The 6059-nt window shown below is 45.4% G+C and overlaps 1 long non-coding RNA gene across 1 annotated transcript; it reads right to left on the reverse strand.

The window, feature by feature from the left end:
• Window positions 1-580: 580 nt before the first annotated feature.
• LOC106725668 lies at window positions 581-4413 on the reverse strand. Its single transcript, XR_001361596.1, has 3 exons — window positions 4401-4413; window positions 2772-2776; window positions 581-650 (listed from the first exon to the last, which is right to left on the reverse strand). It is a non-coding gene; the product is annotated as an uncharacterized LOC106725668 (long non-coding RNA).
• Between the last annotated feature and the right edge of the window lie 1646 nt (window positions 4414-6059).

Raw genomic sequence — 6059 nt, forward strand, 5'->3', positions numbered from 1 at the left:
CTTCCACTCTCTCTAAAAATCAATGGAAAAAATATCCTCAGGTGAGGATTAACAAAATAAAATAAATAAGTAAAGTAAGTGTTGATAGATATGTATTTATTACCATTTTATTATCCATATTTTATCTTTTTTCTTAAAGAAGTCTCTTCAACATTTCTTAGTGGTGATGAATGCCTTCAGTGGTTTTTTGTCTGGGAAGTTTTTTTCTTCTTCTTTTTTTTAATTGATCTTGAAGAGAAAAAGGGAGAGAGAGAGAGAGAGAGAGAGAGAGAGAGAGAGAGAAGCATTGATGTGAGAGAAACATCAATTAGCTGCCTCCCACATGTGCTCTGACCAGCGATTGAAACCACAACCTGGGTATGTGTCCTGACCAGGAATCAAGCCCACCAATCTTTGATGCATGGTACGAGGCTCCAACCACTGAGCAACACCAGCCAGGGTGGGAAGCCTTTTACCTGTCCTATGATTCTAAATGATAGCTTTGCTGGACAGAGTAGTCCTTGCTTTTCATCACTGAATATTTTTTGCCACTCCCTTCTGGCCTACAAAGTTTCTGTTGAGAAATCAGCTGACAGTCTTATGGGAGCTCACTTGTTGGTAACTAACTGCTTTGCTCTTCCTACCTTTAAGATTCTCTCTTTGTCTTTAACCTTTTATATTGTAACTAGAGGCCCGGTGCACGGATTCGTGCACCAGTGGGTCTCTCGGCCTGGCCTGCAGGGATCAGGCCGAAACCAGCTCTAAGACATCCCCCAAGGGGTCCCGGATTGCGAGAGGGCGCAGGCTAGGCCAAGGGACCCCACCAGTGTACAATCGGGACTTGGCGGGGGGGGGCACAGGAGGGCTCCAGGGCATGTCCAGCCCGTCTAGCCCAGTCCTGATTGGCCAAACCCCAGCAGCAAGCTAACCTACCAGTGAGAGCGTTTTCCCCCTGGTGGTCAGTGCATGTCATAGTGACCAGTCGAACGGTTGAATGCATATTAGGCTTTCATTATATAGGATTATGATGTGTCTTGGTGTGGGCCTCTTTGGGATATTTTGTTTGGGACTCTGTACTTCCTGGACATGTATGCCTATTTTCTTCACCAGGTTAGGGAAGTTTACTGTCATTATTTTTTAAAATATGTTTTTATTGATTTTAGAGAAAGAGGAAGGGAGAGGGAGAAAGAGAAACATCAATGACAGAGAAACATTGATTGGCTGACTCCTGCATGCCTCTACTGGGGACTGAGCCCATAACCTAGGCATGTGCTCCAACCAGGAATTGAATTGGTGATGGTGACGCTCGATGCATGGGATGACGCCCAACCAACTGAAGCCACACTGGCCAGGGCTACTGTCATTATTTTTTCAAATAGGTTTTCATTGTTTTGCTCTCTCTCTGCTCCTTCTGGTACTCCCATGATGCAAATGTTGGCACGCTTGAAATTGTTCTAGAGGCATCTTAAACTATCCTTGATTTTTGGATTCTTTTTTCTTTTTGCTGTTTTGATTGGGTGTTTTTGCCTCCTTATATTCCAATTTGGTGATTTGATCATCTGCTTCATGTACTCTACTGTTCATTCCCTGTAATGTATTCTTCATTTCAGTTAGTGTATTCATGTCATTGCTGACTGGTTCTTTTTTATGTTTTCTATCTCCATTTTTACATTTCCTACCTCTTTGTTGAAGTTCTCATTAAATTTCTCTACTCTTCCCCTGAGTTCACTGAGCATCCTTATAACCATTGTTTTAAATTCTGCATCTGGCGGATTGCTTTTCTAGTTTAGTTCTTTTTCTGGAGTTTTGTTCTGTTTTGTTTAGTTCTTTCTCTGGAGTTTAGTTCTGTTCTTTCATTTGGGACATATATTTTTTTGTCTCCTCATTTTGGCAGCCTCCCTGTGTTTGTTTCTGTGTATTAGATCTCTAGGTCTTGATAGAGTGGCCTTACGTAGTTGGTGTCCTGTAGGGCCCAGTGGTGCAGCCTTCCCTCCACAGTCATCTGAGCTGGGTGTTCCAGGTACACCCCTCCTGTAGGCTACATGCATCCTCCTGTTGTAGTTGAGCCTTGATTGCTGTTGGTACATCAATGGGAGGGATTTACCCCCCTGGCCAATCAGCTTCAAGGACTGGCCACAACCACGTTGGAGGATCGCTGTGAAGGGGCTGACCCCATGGAGCAGAACTTACATGGAGCAGAGGGGCTTAGGTACCCACCAAGTTTACCCCTTGAGTGTGTTGCTCATGAAAGTGGTTGGGTCTGTGGGGCCTCCTGTGAGGTGTAGGCCAAGGTCAACTGCCACCTTTGCTCTAACTGGGAGCCACCCAGCCTGAGCTACAAAGTGATCTGCAGATGACTGCTACTCGTGCTGGGCTCGGAGGTGCCTGGGAGAGGCCAAGCTGTGAACCAAGGCCTGCTGCCACTAGTGCTGGGCCTGGGGCCACTTGGCAAGAGGTACAGGATACACCGAGGCCAGACGCTGCTTGTTTAAGAGATTTTAGGAAAGTTGGCAGCATGAGCCAAGACAGGCTGTTCGTATGGAAAAGCCACTGGAAACAACGGGTGGGCCCACAAGTTGGGTGGGCAGCGTCTCAGGGAATCATCATGGTAGGGCCAACAATGTTAGGTTGATGGAGACTGAGATATGGTAGCCTGCCTGCAGGCTCTGTCAGGGGAGGGCTCAGCAAAGGAATAATGGCCGCTGCCAGCACCTCTGTCTGGAAGAAAGTTGCCTCTCCGGCTCTTACCCTGATGCCAAACAATTTAGTCCTTCCCCATATGTTGCTGACACCTTTGCTGCCCCAGCACTGGTGTTCAGAGCAAGTGAGTTTGAGTAAGTCTGTGGGTGGGCCCTTTAAGAGGAACACCTAGGACTCCAGCAGCCTCCATCTCACTCAGCCACAATCCCTGCTGGTCTTCACAGCCAGAAGTTATAGGGACTTCTCTTCCCAGCACTGGAACCTGGGCTGGGAGGCTTGGTGTAGGGATAGGAACCTTGGCTCTGCAGGGGGACCTCCACAGCTGAGATATCCCTCCCAATTTTTAACTGCACATGTGGGTGTGGGACCAGCCTGTTCTGCATCTCTACTCCTGCCAGTCTCTCCTATAGTTTAATTGTAATTTTGATGTGGTTGTGAGAGGTTCCAAGTACTGTGTTTGCCTATACTGCCATCTTAACCAGAAGCCCCGTAGTTTTGAAGAATTTATTTACATTTTTCCAGAATGTCATATACTTGGAATCATAATGTATAGCCTTTTTAGATTGGCTTCTCTCAGTAGTATGCATTTAAGTGTTCTTCATATCTCTTCATGACTTGGTATCTCATTTCTTTTTAGAGCTGAATATTCCATGTATAGTGTACAATGTATACATTGTATTGAGGTACCACTGGTATATACCCATTCACCTACTGCCTTCAGTAGTTGGTTATTCATCTGGGTTGCTCTCTGGATGCTTTTACTATATATATAGTCTCCCTGTCTTTTGGTTTTCCTATAAAGAATGTAGGCGTGGCTTTCCACCTGATCTCCCTCCCCCTGAGCGTGCTCTGGCTGTATCACCAGTGCCGCATCCTCTCCTTCCAGCCACCGTCATGGTCATCTGACGGTGATGAGGTGTTCTCAGAAGTCTTCAAGACCTGGGAGATTGCTGATGGGCTGTGCCTCAAGGTGAAGGAGAAGATTGTCAGGAGGATAACAGATAGCATTGATGACTCACTTATTGCTGGAAATGCCTCCACTGAAGGTCTGGAGGGCAAAGGGACCGTAAGCACAGTCATCAGTGGTGTGGATACTGTCATGACCTTCATTTACAGGAAACCAGCTTCACAAAAGAAGCCTATGAGAAATGCATCAAGGATTGCATGAAATCAATCAAAGGGAAACTTGGAGTATAGAGACCAGAAAGCGTAAAATTTTATGACAGGGTGCAGGACAAATCAAGCATCTTCTTGGTAATTTCAAAAACTACCAGTTCTTTTGTTTTATTAGATTGATGAGAGAGAGAGAGAGAGAGAGAGAGAGAGAGAGAGAGAGAGGCACCAATGTGAAAAACATCAAACAGTTGTTTCCTGCATGCAACCCGACTGGCTCCTGCATGCACCCCAACCGGGGATCAAACCTGCAACCTGACCAGGAATCAAACCTGCCACCTTTTGGATGCTCCAACCAACTGAGCTTCACCGGCCAGGGCCTATCAGTTCTTTACTGGTGAAAACATAAATCCAAATGGCATGATTGCTCTGTGGGGCTACTGTGAGGATAGTATGACCCCAGATATGATTTTCTTTATATATATATACTAGAGGCCCAATGCACAAAATTCATGCAAAGGGCTCGGCCCTCGCAGCCCTGGCTTCATCCAGAAGGTCAAAGGATGTCCGGAAGGTCATTCGGCTGCCCAGTCTAATTACCATGTTACGCTTTTTTATTATAGATATTTATTGATTGATTGATTTCAGAGAGGAAGGGAGAGGGAGAGAGAGATAGAAACATCAATGATGAGAGAGAATCATTGATTGGCTGCCTCCTGCACACCCCACACTGTCAGATGACCATGACTGTGGCTGGAAGGAGAGGATGCAGCACTGGTGATACATCCAGAGCACGCTCAGGGGGAGGGAGATCAGGTGGAAAGCCACACCTACATTCTTTATAGGAAACCAATCTGCAGAACTTTTTCATCTTGCAAAACTTTATACCCATTAAACAACAACTCCTCATTCCATCACCACCTCTGCAAACACCATTCACCTTTCTGTTTTTATGAATTTAACTAATTCAGATGCCTATATAAGTGAAATCATACAGTGTTTGTCTTTATGTGACTAGCGATGTCCTCAAAGTTCACCCATGCTGAAGCATGTATCAGGATAGCTTCCTTGTTAAGGCTGAAGAATATTCCACCATATGTGTAGATCACATTTGTTTATCCATTAATCCATAAATGGACACTGGGTTGCTTCCATGATGCTACTATAAACATGGGAGTGAAAATACCTCTTGCAGATGCTGCTTTCAATTCTTTGGGGTAGGTACTCAGAAGTGGGATTACTGGATCATATGATATTTCTGTTTTTAATTTTTTTGAGGAACTGTTTCCCACAGTGGCTGTAACATTTTATATTCTAACTAAGAATGTGCGAAACTTCCAATTTCTCCATATCTTCATTAACACTTGTTTTTTTCTGTACTGAGGGTTGCATGAGGTTTGTTAGGACAGAATAAAGCACAATGGTCTGGGATCAACAAACATAGACTCTTCAATTTTTAAGTTCCTCATTTTTAAGGGAAGTTTCCAACCACGCCACTGTGGTTAATTGTTCATTGGCCAGCCTAAGATCCAGACTCGTAAATGGGAGTTTCATTGATATGTGAGAATAACTAGTGTGACAGCGTTTCCCCATGGCTTCCAGAGGAGTGTCCCCAGAGAAACTTGAAAATAGAACTCAGGAGAAAAATTGTGGGGGGGAGGGGACTCCTGAGCAGCAGAGGACCACAGCTCTTCCTCAGGGTGGCCACAGACTGGCAGGCCCTTTGTACAGGCTTCCCTATCCCCTTGTCCTTCAAGGACAAGAATTCCTCTGCACCTTCCCCCACCCAAAAAAACAGACCTATTAAAAAAAAAAATCTGCCCAGCTGGTGTTGCTCAGTGGTTGAGCATCAACCTATGAACCAGGAGGTCACGGTTCAATTCCCGGTCAGGGCACATGCCCGGGTTGCGGCTTGATCCCCAGTCGGGGGCATGCAGGAGGCAGCCGATCAATGGCTCTCCCTCATCATTGATGTTTCTATCTCTCTCCCTCTTCCTTCCTCTCTGAAATCAATAACTATATTTTTAAAAAACAGTCCTATAAAGAAAAATAATTCCTCTGCCCTCGCCAGGGAATAGAGGCCTGCTATGCCCATCTGGAGGAGGCTCCTAATCAGAGAATGCATTCAGCTTTTAGAATGTGGCGACATTCTTTGGTGGAAAGAACGCTGAACAGGAATCTGGAGCTCAGAGCCCTGGGTTTCAGTCCTGGTGCTTTGGCTCCGAAGCTGTGTGACGTTACACAGACTTTCTCCAGAAATTTCCTTT

This window comes from Myotis brandtii, unplaced genomic scaffold, assembly GCF_000412655.1.
Source record: "Myotis brandtii unplaced genomic scaffold, ASM41265v1 scaffold18, whole genome shotgun sequence".
Taxonomy (NCBI): Eukaryota; Metazoa; Chordata; class Mammalia; order Chiroptera; family Vespertilionidae; genus Myotis; species Myotis brandtii.